Genomic DNA, 15,508 nt, shown 5'->3' with positions numbered 1-15,508 from the left:
CATCTTGCATCAGTACTCCTCCAAGTCCTAAGAGTGAAGCATTGCAATACACTTGGAAGTCCTTGCGTATATCTGGCAAAATCAGCACTGGTGCTGTAGTCAAACGCTTCTTCAACTCCTGGAAACTTGCTTCACATTCATTTGTCCAATGGAACTTAGTGTCCTTCTTCAACAATGTCGTCATAGGCTTTGCAATCTTAGAGAAATTTTCAATAAATCTCCGACAATATCCCGCGAGTCCAAGAAAACTGCGGATCTCTCCAACTGAGGTGGGTGCCAACCACTCAGTGGCTGACTGAACCTTGGTGGGATCTACTGCTATACCCTCTCCTGATATAACATGTCCAAGAAATCCAACTTCCTTCAACCAAAACTCACATTTGCTGAACTTGGCATACAACTGATGTTCCCTTAGCTTCTCTAGAACCATGAGCAGATGTTCCTTGTGCTCCTCTTCACTCTTCGAGTATACCAAGATATCATCAATGAACACCACAACGAACTTATCCAAGAACTCCATGAACACCTTGTTCATCATACTCATGAAATAGGAAGGGGCGTTAGTCAATCCAAAAGACATGACTGTATACTCATACGGCCCGTACCTTGTGGTGAAAGATGTCTTAGGTATATCCTTCACTTGAATCTTCAGCTGGTGATATCCTGATCGCAGATCGATCTTCGAAAACACTTTAGCTCGTGTCAACTGGTCGAATAAATCATTGATCATTGGCAGGGGTTATTTGTTCTTAATCGTCACTTCATTCAACGCACGATAATCAACAACCATTCTTAGAGATTTATCCTTCTTCTCAACCAATAGCATTGGAGCTTCCCATGGTGATGAACTTTGTCGAATGTAACCTTTCTCCAACAACTCCTTAATCTGCTTCTTGATCTCTTCTAGATCATTTGCGGCCATCCGGTAGGGTCTCTTAGATATTAGCCCAGTGCCTGGCAATTGCTCTATCAAAAACTCGATGTCTCTATCTGGTGGCATGCCTGGTAACTCTCTCTGGAAAAACATCTGGGTAATCCTTTACTACATGCACTTCCTCGTGAACAACTCCCGTGAGGGTATTTACTTGGCTCCTCCTAGGCACATGCCTAGATACATACTTGATCCTTTTTCCCTCCGGGGTGGTGAGCAATATGGACTTACTCGCACAATCAATGTTTCCCCCGTACATCGATAGCCAATCCATTCGTAGTATCACATCCAGTCCTTGTGACTCCAAAATTACCAGGCCTGACGGGAACACATGGCTTCCAATGGTTAGTGGCATCTGAAAACATCCACTGCTTGCCATATACTCAGCTCCGGGTGAGGTTACTAGCATAGGTGTCCTAAGTACTTTAGTGGGCAGTTTATACTTATCCACGAATCCCCTTGATATGTATGAATGCGATGCACCAGTGCCAAAAAGAACGATTGCAGTAAATGACTTAACCAAAAACTTACTGATAACGGCATCAGGTTGCTCCTCAACCTCCTCCACGTTCACGTGGTTCACTTGTTCCCTGTTGAAAGGGTTGGGCTTCTTCCCAGCGCTTGCATTGCCATTCCCATTCTTCGCTTCAGGGCACTCAGTGACGTAGTGTCCCGTCTTCCCGCACTTGAAACAAGTAATTTGACTTAGGTCCTTCTTGGCGGGTGTGGCTGGGTTAGTGCGGTTCTGTTTACTACCTGCTCTGTTCCTGTTTCCATTCTTGGGGCCACTGTGGTTGTGAGAACTCCCTCCATTGTGGGTGTGACCTCCATGGTTATGGACAAGTCCTTCCGAGTTCGGGGTTAAACGAGGCTTTTGCCGAGCTCCTGGGTTGTACCTCCCTTGTCCATACTTCCTTTTGCGTCTCTCAAACTGTTGCTGCTTCCCTCCAATCATAAGAGCCTTGTCTACCAACTCCTGGTAGTTGTTGAATGTTGCCACCATCAACTGCATGCTCATCTCATCATTCAGCCCTTGCATAAACTTCTCCTATTTTGTGGCATCGGTGGCCACATCATCAGGGGCATAATGAGATAGCTTACTAAATTCATCCACGTACCGCCCCACAGTATGGTTCCCTTGGCGTAAGTTGCGAAACTCATGCTTCTTCATGCTCATAGCTCCTGTTGATACATGGGCTGTACGAAAAGCCTGCTGAAACCGGTCCCATGTAACAGTGGCTATAGGATAGGTGACAGTGTAATTCTCCCACCATGAGGCTGCTGGTCCATCCAACTTATGTGCGGCAAAACGCACCTTATCAGCATCTGTGCATCCTGCAGTGGTTAACTCCCTTCCAATCCTGCGGAGCCAATCATCTTCCACTATCGGCTCAGTGCTGCTGGAAAACACCGGCGGCTGCAGCCTCAGAAAATAGGCTTAGTTGTCAACTGGTGGTGGTGGCGGTGGGTTGTTCTTATTGTTCTTGTTACCCCGATTCTGAACTAACAACTGCATCAAGGTATTCTGCTGCTGGGTCAACTGAGTGAGCTCTGGTGGAAAGGTAAATCCGGGGTCACGTCTCGGAGGCATCTGAGGGTTTAGAGGGAAGAGAAATAGAATAGAATGAGGTCTAGTGAGAAAACACTACTCATATGCACATGAGACAAACACAATCATATCACTCAATCAATCAAGCAAGGCATACAATCGGTCTAGAACTATCGTTACAAGAGGGCCCGGACTATACTATATACATGGTGGAATTCTACTACTGATATGGTGGTCGTCTAGAAAAGTAGATCGGTAGAAGACTCCATGATATCTGCGCCAGCTTCATCAACATAGTCATCATCACAATCGTCGGGGTCCAAGTTGGTGTCGTCGATGAGGATGTAGTCTTCAGAACGAATCTCCTTGGGTTCGTCATCTTCTCCCCCTAGCGCGGGGTCTCCCATGAATACTCCTAGCTTATTTGTCAGGTCGTCATTCGTCTCCACTAGTATCGTCATCTCCTCCTCGTATCCATCGCGTGTAGACTTGAGTTCTTCTTCAAGATCGGAGATCCTTGCCGTTGCCTTCCTCAGATCTATCATGCCTACGCACATCTGGTTCTCCTGGCGTCGAATGTGCCGGTTTAACTCCTGGATGAGAGCTGCAATGGATCTATCCTTCCTGGTGCTGATCATCTCCCATTGCTCATCTCGGCGCCCACAAATCTGGTAGATAGTATCCTTAAGATCCTTCTTGTAGACTTCTCCAATGCATCCCATGGTGATGTGGGCTGCCATACTCTTTCCTAAACTCCAGGTTGGTGCATCGAAGGAAAACTCTATGGGCTCAGTGACTGGCGTGAATGTCCTTCCTGGAACTTGAACTCGAATCATCCATCGCTCCTCTTCTGGTAACGTGGCGTTGTAAGTCCCGGTGAAGCTTGGTATTCTGATGTTCAGGTACTTAGTGACTTCCTTCAAGTGTCGTCCAAAAGGTGCTTCTTCATCCGGTTGTGCAAACTTGTTCCTTGCGCCCGCCATCCTAAAGAGTAGAAAATGGAGATGATTCAAAAATGAGAAGAGAGTAGTGATCTAGGGCTTAGCTTAGTGCTCGTGTCCTACACTCGGCGTGTGCTCTGATACCATCTTGTAGTGACCCGACCTCAAACGGTCAAGTCTCTGTGCTTCAGTGTCATCCCTGGATCGGTAATTCTGACACACACAGTACTCGAAGGATTTATAACAGAGTAGCAATCACACACTTATTACATCGAATGTCTCCAAAGGAGAACTTATTACAATAATATGGCTTAAGGCCATCTAATATGATAACAACGGAAGGCTTGGAAGATAAAGTGAGCCCATCAACTCCAACGGCATAGCTGAGCTGCACGACAACGACCTAGTGGACCTTACTCCTCATCTGAAAAGTCTGCAACATGATACGTTGCAGCCTGAAAAATGGGTCAGCACATGGAATATGCTGGCAATGTAACACAGTAGAGCAATGAACATAATAATGCTAACTCTATATGCAATATGGCTGGTGGAGGCTGTATGGTTAATATGTTTTTGCAAAAAGCCAATTTTTCCCTACAACAAAGGAATAAGTTTTATTTTAACTATCATGGTAGTTGAAACATCATCGAGAAGGTTCCTCCATCTCAATCCCAATTAAAGTAATTCATTAACCCATCCAATTAAATTAGGGTGATGAGATACAATAGGATAATCCAAATACTAGATACTTAAGATGTCCATAACCGGGGACACGGCTAACCATGATTAGATTGTACACTCTGCAGAGGTTTGCGCACTTTTCCCCACAAGACTCGATCTCCCCCGTTGGATTTCTCGCACTACATGGTGTGTGAGAAACGGATGACCGAGACACAGTCTTTCAGAATCATTAACTCTTTACTCTGGGTGGACAGTTAGAGCAACTCCAACGGGCCAACCCAAACGGACGGCGATTTCGTCCGCTTTTTGTCCGTTTGGGTCGGCCGCCCGCCCGGCGTCCGCCCTGTTTTTCATATGGGTCGGCAGCGCACCCAACACACCGACCCATATGTGCAGGCGTGGCCGGCTGGCCGCCCAATTTTGCATTGCATTCAACGTATGGTGAAATGAAAATTTAACAAACAAAATAGTCCGCCCAAATAAATAGTATAGTTTACAGGCCAAATAAAAATAAAAATGTTTCACATAGTTTTGCAAACGAATAAAAAAGATACATCTATTGGTTGCCAACATGAGTCCACATATGCTCAACCAAATCATTTTGCAGTTGCACGTGAGTTTCCCAATCACACATGTCTTGATGAAACTGAGTGAAATGCTCAGGCACAACATTCTCACCCTGAAACTGAAAGCCTTGATCGTACAGACGTTCCTGGCGCTCGTCTTCTATGATCATATTGTGCATGATCACACAAGCAGTCATCACCTCCCATAGTTTCTGCGTGCTCCAAGTATTTGCAGGATACCGAACGATGCCAATCTTGCCGACGACATCCTCTTTACACTCGAAATAGTCATCATAGCCGACCACTCCCTCTCTAATACGGTTGAAAATATGCCTACTCATACGAAACCGGCGGCGGAATTTGTGATGTTTGAACAATGGGTTTGTTGTATCAAAGTAGTCCTTCCAAAGAAGGAAATGCCCGCTCTCCCGGTTACGATTCAATGCCGGAAGGTGGCCCGGAATGGAGCCACGGAACAACAGCCGCTGGTTGTTGAGGTGGTGATGGACCAACACGGCAACCAATATCTCCTCCTCGTCGTCGGATGACGAATCGTCGGAGTCGCAAAGGAAATTGTGGAAAAAGAACACGTCGGCGGAGTCCATTTTCGTACCTTGGCAAACTGTCAAATAGCTTGCGGGTGTCGAAGAAGGAGACGGCCGGCGAGGGGAGACGCAGAGCCCACAGACCAGCTAGCTGCCCGGCCGGCGTACGACGAGTGTGACGGCGTCCGACGAGCGTGTAGGTCGTCTCTGGCTGGGGCAGCGAGGCGTCTACTTGGTTGCGAGGCGGCTGGGCGGTGGGGGAAACAGCGGCGGGGACCAGCTTGCTCCCCGGCGGCAAAACGGCGGCGGCGGGCGACTGGGGGCAGGGGCAGCATTGCTGGGCGGATGTGGAGGCGGCGGCAGCTGGAAGAGTCGTCGACAAAATGGGCGGCGGCATTGGTGACGGAGGAGGTGGGGGCGAGGGTTGCTTGTTGGCTGGGGGGAGGGAAGGCCAATGTGCCCCAGACGAGCGGGCCCGGGGACAGGAGTAGGCGAGCGAGCGCGCATCCGTCGCGTGTCCGCGCCGACGGAAATCAGGCTCAAAAATGGGCCGGGAATGGGTCTCCCGCGAACGAAAAACGGACGCACGTCCGTTTGGGTCGGCGCGTTGGGCCGCCTTTTCTGTCCGCGCCGACCCAAACGGACGGCCGCGGACGAAATGGGTCGCCCCATTGGAGTTGCTCTTACACCTACTTTCCCTCTACATCTGCTAGCCCACCACTGAAAAAGGTCACACAACCTACTCATACTATCCCAGAGCCAATAATGGCTTGTGGCTGCACACGGAAGTTTCTAGCATGAATAGTCTTATGATCCCTTTGAGCATGGGTGGCGGACCGTAGGATGATCACACGGGTACTCCGGGATATCCTAGGACAACACTGGATTCTCCAGGTGCCCAAACTAGCAATCCACCCAGATGTGTATTAAAGTTGCCACCTTATGTTGAACCATTAATTAACAATCTCACATTTGTCATGGATACACTCGAACCCAATCCACGTCTATGAGCATAGCATAGCAATAAAGGCATAACGTAGAAGTAACTCCCGAGGGTTTGATAATAAAACAGGTATTAGTTTATACCTCATCATCTACTTCCCAATACCCACAAGTTAATCATTTCCTACTCATGCAGTGTTTGAGGATTGGATTGGAACTAATGCATAAAAACTGGGTATGAAAAGAGTATGATCAATGTGTTACTTGCCTTGCTAATGATCTGCAAAACCTAGAAAATCGTAGTAGCATGCTTCGCACTACGGGTGTTCTATCACAAACAAACAATAGCATACATAAGCTATCAAGCAAATATGCACAGGTAAAACTCAACTAAGAAGATCTAACCAGAAAGTTCAACTTAAGAACTCTGGTTTGCAAAAAGAATCAAATCAAACGGAGCAACGAAACTCAAACTGCGAACGAAACAAGATCCGATTACTAATCTGAACTAGAGTCAAATTTTACAATACCAAAATCTTGTTCAAGTTGGTTAAACGGAATGAGGGTTTCCAAACGAAGATCTAGGCGCTTGAATCGCCTGATTCTGATAAAGGAGCGAAAAGATAAACTAAAACGAAAATCGGATCAGAAATCATGATCAAAAATAATCACGAAAAACCCGAGAAAAAGAAAAACTGATGAATAGGCTAATAAGCGAACGTTCGCTGTCTACGGCTAACGGGCGAAAACCGTCCGTTAAAACGAACGTACGCATTTACATCCGCTAAATAACTAAACCAAAAAAGCTGATTTAAAGAAATAAACCGAATTTTTTTAAAAAACCGGATCTAGATCTAGGGTTTACCAGGAAAAAACCAACGAGAAAAAAAACGGTGGTGGCTCCGGCGGAGTCGGCGGCGGCGGCGGCTGGCGCGGCGTGCGGCTAGGGTTTGGGAGGCGCGGGCCGGCTGGCGGCGGGGTGGGCTGCGGCTCGGGGCGGCTCGGGCGGCTTATAAGGCGGCCTGGCCTGGGGTGTCCGGGCCGGACACGGCCCGTAGCTCAGTTGACTTTTTTTAAATAATTTTGTTGTGCAGAAAAAGAAATAAAAAAAACTAAACGGACTCCCAAAATCCCGAAATAAATTTTCCCCGTCCTCTAAAAATATGCCGGACAAGGTGAACATTTATTTGGGCCTAAAATGCAATTTTGAAAAACGCGTATTTTTCCTATGCAAATAAAATAGAAATAAAATCCGAATAAAATCAAATATTTGATTTTAGTATTTTCCTCTAATATTTCATTTTTTTTGGAGAAGTCATATTATCACCTCATATATTTTAGTACGAAAATATTTTGGAGAGAAAAATAATAAAACCAATTATCCTCATTTCGATATTTGATAAAATTCACATATGAAAATGGTGAAATCCCCAACTCTCTCCGAGGATCCTTGAGTTGCTTAGAATTTCAGGATCACGAAACGAAATGCAACAAAATATGATATGCATGAATGATCTATGTATAACATTCCAAATTGAAAATTTGGGATGTTACAGACCTCCAAGCCCATCGCCACCACCAGGCCCACTAGCGGCCAACCACTTCTTGATCCTCTCCTCCCATGCAGCCTTCACTTTGACTCGACGATTTTGCCGCATCTCCGAGCTAATCTTCCAAGCGAGCATGATGCTTGGATCCTCCAATACCTCTGCCGGCTCCATCTCTGACGGTTCCATGCATCGGCGATGGAAGGAAGGAGAGGGTGGGAGAAAAGAGCGGCAATTGGACGGAGAGCAATAGGGAATGGAAGAAGAGAGTGGGGGGTTTTGGCTCAGAAACAGTGCGGGATGCTACAAAAGCGAGGGCTCCGCCTTCCTTTTGAGTGCTCCAGGGGGGTATTGAGCGATGTTTCACGTGTTCGGACACTCCCGCAAAGCCCCCCATGTTTTTCTTCAGTTTCCAGGAGAAATCGCGTCTGGCCCGCGCCACAAACCGATACAGGACCGCGTTGGAAGGCTACCGTGGTCCGGACAGTTGCGGGAGGTTTGAGGGTCGGTGTTGGAGATGCCTTTATGCAACACTTTATTCATTAAGTTGTAGACTCAATTTGTCTTGCTATATGTGATGTTACAGTAACATATTATGTTACCACCAACTTCTCTTCCTTATTAATTAGTAGTACTTACCACATCATCTATTTTGCCTAGATGTGTATGATGTTATCACTTATGTTACTCCCAATATTGGTAGCCTTCGTATCATATCATAGTGACCTCATTTACTACCATGCATGTCACATACTATTACATCATTTAATATGATACGATGCATATTATGATACTCAATCCCTTCTTTCCTTATTTATTTCCGTGCCACCTCACTAAAAATTTCTAGTTGACATCCATGATACTACCTATGATACTCTCATTGTGATCAGTCTTACCTTTGCACCGAAGGAAATATGCCCTAGAGGCAATAATAAAGTTGTTATTTATATTTCCTTATATCATGTTAAATGTTTATTATTCATGCTAGAATTGTATTAACCGGAAACTTAGTACATGTGTGAATACATAGACAAACAGAGTGTCACTAGTTTGCCTCTACTTGACTAGCTCGTTGAATCAATGATGGTTATGTTTCCTAACCATAGACATGAGTTGTCATTTGATTAACGGGATCACATCATTAGAGAATGATGTGATTGACTTGACCCATCCGTTAGCTTAGCATGATGATCGTTTAGTTTGTTGCTATTGCTTTCTTCATGACTTATACATGTTCCTATGACTATGAGATTATGCAACTCCCGAATATTGAAGGAACACTTTGTGTGCTACCAAACATCACAACGTAACTAGGTGATTATAAAGGTGCTCTACAGGTGTCTCCGATGGTACTTGTTGAGTTGGCATAGATCAAGATCAGGATTTGTCACTCCGATTATCGGAGAGGTATTTCTGGGCCCTCTCGGTAATGCACATCACTATAATCCTTGCAAGCAATGCAACTAATGAGTTAGTTGCGGGATGATGTATTACGGAACAAGTAAAGAGACTTGCCGGTAACGAGATTGAACTAGGTATTGAGATACCAACGATCGAATCTCGGGCAAGTAACATACCGATGACAAAGGGAACAACGTATACCGTTATGCGGTTTGACCGATAAAGATCTTCGTAGAATATGTAGGAGCAAGTATGAGCATCCAGGTTCTGCTATTGGTTATTGACCGGAGATGAGTCTCGGTCATGTCTACATAGTTCTTGTACCCGTAGGGTCGGCACGCTTAACGTTCAGTGATGATCGGTATTATGAGTTTATGTGTTTTGATGTACTGAAGGATGTTCAGTGTCCCAGATGATATCAAGGACATGACAAGGAGTCTCGAAATGTTCGATACGTAAAGATCGATATATTGGAAGGCTATATTCGGACATCGGAAAGGTTCTGAGTGGTTCGGGTATTTATCGGAGTACCGGAAAGTTACGGGAATTCGCCGGGGAGTATATGGTCCTTATTGGGCTTTAGGGGAAAGAGAGAGGAGAGGCTGTGCGCCCCCCAAGGACTAGTCCGAATTGGACTAGGGGGAGGAGCGGCGCCCCCTCCTTCCTTCTCTTCTCTTTTCCCTTTCCTTCTCTCCTACTCCTACTACATGGAAAGGGGGGAATCCTACTCCCGGTGGGAGTAGGACTCCCCAGGGCGCGCCATTGTAGAGGGACGGCCCTCCCCCTCCTCCACTCCTTTATATATGGGGGAGGGGGGAACCCCATGGACACACAAGTTGATCAATTGATCTTTTAGCCATGTGCGGTGCCCCCCTCCACCATAATCCACCTCGGTCATATTGTATCGGTGCTTAGGGGAAGCCTTGTGTCGGTAGCATCATCATCACCGTCATCACGCCGTCGTGCCGACGGAACTCTCCCTCGAAGCTCTGCTGGATTGGAGTTCGTGGGACGTCATCGAGCTGAACGTGTGCTGAACTCGAAGGTGTGTACGTTCAGTACTTGGATCGGTCGGATCGTGAAGACGTACGACTACATCAACTGCATTCTCATAATGCTTCCGCTTACGGTCTACGAGGGTACATGGACAACACTCTCCCCTATCGTTGCTATGCATCACCATGATCTTGCATGTGTGTAGGGAAATTTTGAAATTACTATGTTCCCCAACAGTGGCATTAGAGCCAGGTTTATGTGTAGATGTTATATGCACGAGTAGAACACAAAGGAGTTGTGGGCATGGGTATATACATATTGCTTGCCTTCACTAGTTGATTCTTGATTCGGAGGTATTGTTGGATGAAGCAGCCCAGACCGACATTACGCGTACGCTTATGCGAGACTGGTTCTACCGACGTGCTTCGCACACTGGTGGCTGGTGGGTGTCAGTTTCTCCAACTTTAGTTGAATCAGATTCAATGAACATGGTTCTTTCTGAAGATCAAAAAGCAATCACTATACCGCCGTGTGGTTTTTGATGCATAGGTAAGAACGGTTCTTGCTCAGCCCATAGCAGCCACGTAAAACTTGCAACAACAAAGTAGAGGACGTCTAACTTGTTTTTGCAGGGCATGTTGTGATGTGATATGGTCAAGATGTGATGAGATATAGATTGTTGTATGATATGTAATGTTTTGTTAGAGTTATCAGCAACTGGTAGGAGCCGTATGGTTGTCTCTTTATTGCATAAGATGCAAGTGCCATGCAATTGCTTTACTTTATCGCTATGCGATAGCAATAGTTGCAAAAGCAATAGTTGGTGAAACGACCATGTGACGACATGTTGATAGAGACCAAGATGATGGAGATCATGGTGTCATGCCAGTGACGATGGAGATCATAACGGTACTTTGGAGATGGAGATCAAAGGCGCAAGATGATCATGGCCATATCATGTCAAATATTTTGATTGCATGTGATGTTTATCCTTTATGCATCTTATTTTGCTTAGTTCGGCGGTAGCATTGTAAGATGATCTCTCACTAAATTTCAAGGTATAAGTATTCTCCCTGAGTATGCACCATTGCGACAGTTCTTCGTGCTGAGACACCACGTGATGATCGGGTGTGATAAGCTCTATGTTCACATACAATAGGTGCAAGCCAGTTTTGCACACGCGGAATACTCGGGTTAAACTTAACGAGCCTAGCATATGCAGATATGGCCTTGGAACACTGGAGACTGAAAGGTCAAGCGTGAATCATATAGTAGATATGATCAACATAGTGATGTTCACCATTGAAAACTACTCCATCTCACATGACGACCGGACATGGTTTAGTTGATATGGATCACGTGATCACTTAGATGATTAGAGGGATGTCTGTCTAAGTGGGAGTTCTTAAGTAATATGATTAATTGAACTTTAAATTTATCATGAACTTAGTCCTGATAGTATTTGCATAACTATGTTGTAGATCAATAGCTCGCGATTAGCTCCCTGTTTATTTTTTATATGTTCCTAGAGAAAAACTATGCTGAAAGATGATAGTAGCTATAATGCGTACTAGGTCTGTGATCTCAGGATTATCCTCATTGCTACACATAATTATGTCCTTGATGCACCGCTAGGTGACAGACCTATTGCAGGAGCAAATGTAGACATTATGAATGTTTGGAAAATCTTGGTATGATGACTACTTGATAGTTTAGTGCACTATGCTTTACGGCTTAGAACCGGGACTTCAAAAATGTTTTGAAATGTCATGGAACATATAAGATGTTCTAAGAGTTGAAATTGGTATTTCATACTCATGCCCGTGTCAAGAGGTAGGAGACCTCTGACAGTACTTTGCCTACAAAGATGGAGGAGAATAGCTCAACTAGTGAGCATGTGCTCAGATTGTCTGGGTACTGCAATTGCTTGAATCAAGTGGGAGTTAATCTTCCAGATAAGATAGTAATTGACAAAGTTCTCTAGTCACTATCACCAAGTTACTAGAACTTTGTGATGAACTATAATCTGCAAGGGATAATGGAAACGATTCCCAAGATCTTCGTGATGCTGAAATCGACGAAGGTAGAAAACAAGAAAAGCATCAAGTGTTGATGGTTGACAAGACCACAAGTTTCAAGAAAAGGGCAAAGGGAAGAAGGGGACCTTCAAGAAGAACGACAAGCAAGTTGCTGCTCAAGTGAAGAAGCCCAAGTCTAGACCTAAGCCTGAGACTAAGTGCTTCTATTGCAAAGGGACTGGTCACTGGAAGCAGAACTGCCCCAAGTATTTGGCGGATAAGAAGGATGGCAAAGTGAACAAAGGTATACTTGATATACATGTTATTGATGTGTACTTTACTAGTGTTTACAACAACCCCTTAGTATTTGATACTAGTTCAGTTGCTAAGATTAGTAACTCGAAAGGGGAGTTGCAGAATGAACAGAGACTAGTTAAGGGTGAAGTGACGATGTGTGTTGGAAGTGTTTCCAAGATTGATATGATCATCATCGCACACTCCCTATACTTTCGGGATTAGTGTTGAACCTAAATAAATGTTATTTGGTGTGTGCGTTAAGCATGAATATGATTTGATCATGTTTATTGCAATATGGTTATTCATTTAAAGTCAGAGAATAATTGTTGTCCTATTTACATCAATAAAACCTTCAATGGCCATACACCCAAGGTGAATGGTTTATTGAATCTCGACCGTACTGATACACATATTCATAATTGTGACGCCCCCGATTTAATCGTACACTAATCATGCACGCAAACGTGTACGATCAAGATCAGGGACTCACGGGAAGATATCACAACACAACTCTAAAACATAAATAAGTCATACAAGCATCATAATACAAGCCAGGGGCCTCGAGGGCTCGAATACAAGTGCTCGATCATAGACGAGTCAGCGGAAGCAACAATATCTTAGTACAGACATAAGTTAAACAAGTTTGCCTTAAGAAGGCTAGCACAAACTGGGTTACAGATCGAAAGAGGCGCAGACCTCCTGCCTGGGATCCTCCTAACTACTCTTGGTCGTCGTCAGCGGGCTGCACGTAGTAGTAGGCACCTCCGGTGAAATAGGGGTCGTCGTCGATGGTAGCGTCTGGCTCCTGGACTCCAGCATCTGGTTGCGACAACTAGAAAGAAAGGAAAGGGGGGAAAAGGGGGGGAGAAAGCAACCGTGAGTACTCATCCAAAGTACTCGCAAGCAAGGAACTACACTACATATGCATGGGTATATGTGTAAGGAGGCCATATCAGTGGACTGAACTGCAGAATGCCAGAATAAGAGGGGGATAGCTAATCCTGTCGAAGACTACGCTTCTGGCAGCCTCCGTCTTGCAGCAAGTAGAAGAGAGTAGATTGAAGTCCTCCAAGTAGCATCTCCAAGTAGCATCTCCAAGTAGCATCTCCAGTAGCATCGCGTAGCATAATCCTACCCGGCGATCCTCCCCTCGTCGCCCTGTGGAAAAGCGATCACCGGGTTGTCTGTGGAACTTGGAAGGGTGTGTTTTATTAAGTATCCGGTTCTAGTTGTCATAAGGTCAAGGTACAACTCCAAGTCGTCCTGTTACCGAAGATCACGGCTATTCGAATAGATTAACTTCCCTGCAGGGGTGCACCAACTTACCCAACACGCTTGATCCCATTTGGCCGGACACACTTTCCTGGGTCATGCCCGGCCTCGGAAGATCAACACGTCGCAGCCCCACCTAGGCTCAACAGAGAGGCCAGCACGCCGGTCTAAACCTAAGCGCACAAGGGCCTGGGCCCATCGCCCTTAGCACACCTGCACGTTGTGTGGGCGGCCGGAAGCAGAACTAGCCCCCTTAATACAAGAGCAGGCTTACGTTCCAATCCGGCGCGCGCCGCTCTGTAGCTGACGTCCGAAGTGCTTCGGCTGATACCACGACGCCGGGATACCCATAACTACTCCCACGTAGATGGTTAGTGCGTATAGGCTCGTAGCTGACTCAGATCAAATACCAAGATCTCGTTAAGCGTGTTAAGTATCCGTGAACGCCGAACAGGGCCAGGCCCACCTCTCACCCAGGTAGTCTCAACCTGCCCTGTCGCTCCGCCACAAAGTAACAGTCGGAGGCCGTCGGGAACCCTGGCCCACCTCTACCGGGATGGAGCCACCTGTCCTTTCAGCCCCCTCATCAGAATCACTTGCGGGTACTCATCGAGCTAACCCGACTTTAGTCACCATCTGTATAGTATGTATGTATGTATAGTATATACACGTGATCACCTCCCGAGTGATCACGGCCCAATAGTATAGCAAGGCAGACAGACAAGAATGTAGGGCCAATGATGATAAACTAGCATCCTATACTAAGCAATTAGGATTGCGGGTAAGGTATCAATGACTGTAGCAACGATGACAGGCTATGCATCAGAATAGGATTAAAGGAAAGCAGTAACATGCTACACTACTCTAATGCAAGCAGTATAGAGGAGATTAGGCGATATCTGGTGATCAAGGGGGGGGGGCTTGCCTGGTTGCTCTGGCAAGAGAGAGGGGTCGTCAACACCGTAGTCGTACTGGGTAGCAGCGGCGTCGGTCTTGGTGTCTAGCGAGAGAAGAGGGGGAAGAAACAATAAATATAATGCAAACAAATGCATGACGATGCATGACATGACAAAGCGTGGTGCTAGGTGTGCCCTAATGCGGTACGAGGTGGTACCGGTGAAGGGGGGAAACATCCGGGAAAGTATCCCCGGTGTTTCGCGTTTTTGGGCAGAGGAGCCAGAGGGGGAAAGTTGCGAGTTCGATAGGTTAGGGAGGTGTGGCGGACGAACGGTTTGCATATCCGGAATCGTCTCGACATTCTGAGCAACTTTCATGTTGAAAATATTTTAATCCGAGTTACGGATTATAAGATATGATTTTATAAAGATTTTATTAATTTCTGGAATTAATTAATTATTTAAATTAATTCGGAAAACAGATTAATGACATCAGCATGATGTCATGCTGACATCAACAGTCAACAGAGTTGACTTGGTCAACCTGACCAGTGGGTCCAGTGGGACCCACCTGTCATACACTGTTTATGTTAATTAGGGTTTAATTAACCTAACTAATTGATTAGATTAATTCATAGGATTAATTAACTTAATTAATTAATTAATTAATTAATTATTTTAATTATTTATTTATTATTATTATTATTATTCATCATTTTTTTTGTTCTGGGGCGGGGCCCGTTGTCATAGGCCCAGGGGGCCTATCGGGCGCGGTTAACGGGCGTGCGCCCGTGCGAGGGCACGGGGCAACAGGGGCGTCGGCGAGGCCGTAGCCCGGCACGGTGGTGCAAGGCCGTGGCCTCGGAGAGGCCAGCATGGGGCACGGGCGCGGCGCGGCCTGGGGCCAGGCGCGCGACGGCGGTCGA

Source organism: Triticum dicoccoides, chromosome 7A (genome assembly GCF_002162155.2).
Source record: "Triticum dicoccoides isolate Atlit2015 ecotype Zavitan chromosome 7A, WEW_v2.0, whole genome shotgun sequence".
Classification (NCBI taxonomy): Eukaryota; Viridiplantae; Streptophyta; class Magnoliopsida; order Poales; family Poaceae; genus Triticum; species Triticum dicoccoides.
Note: the sequence above shows the minus strand (reverse complement) of the source record.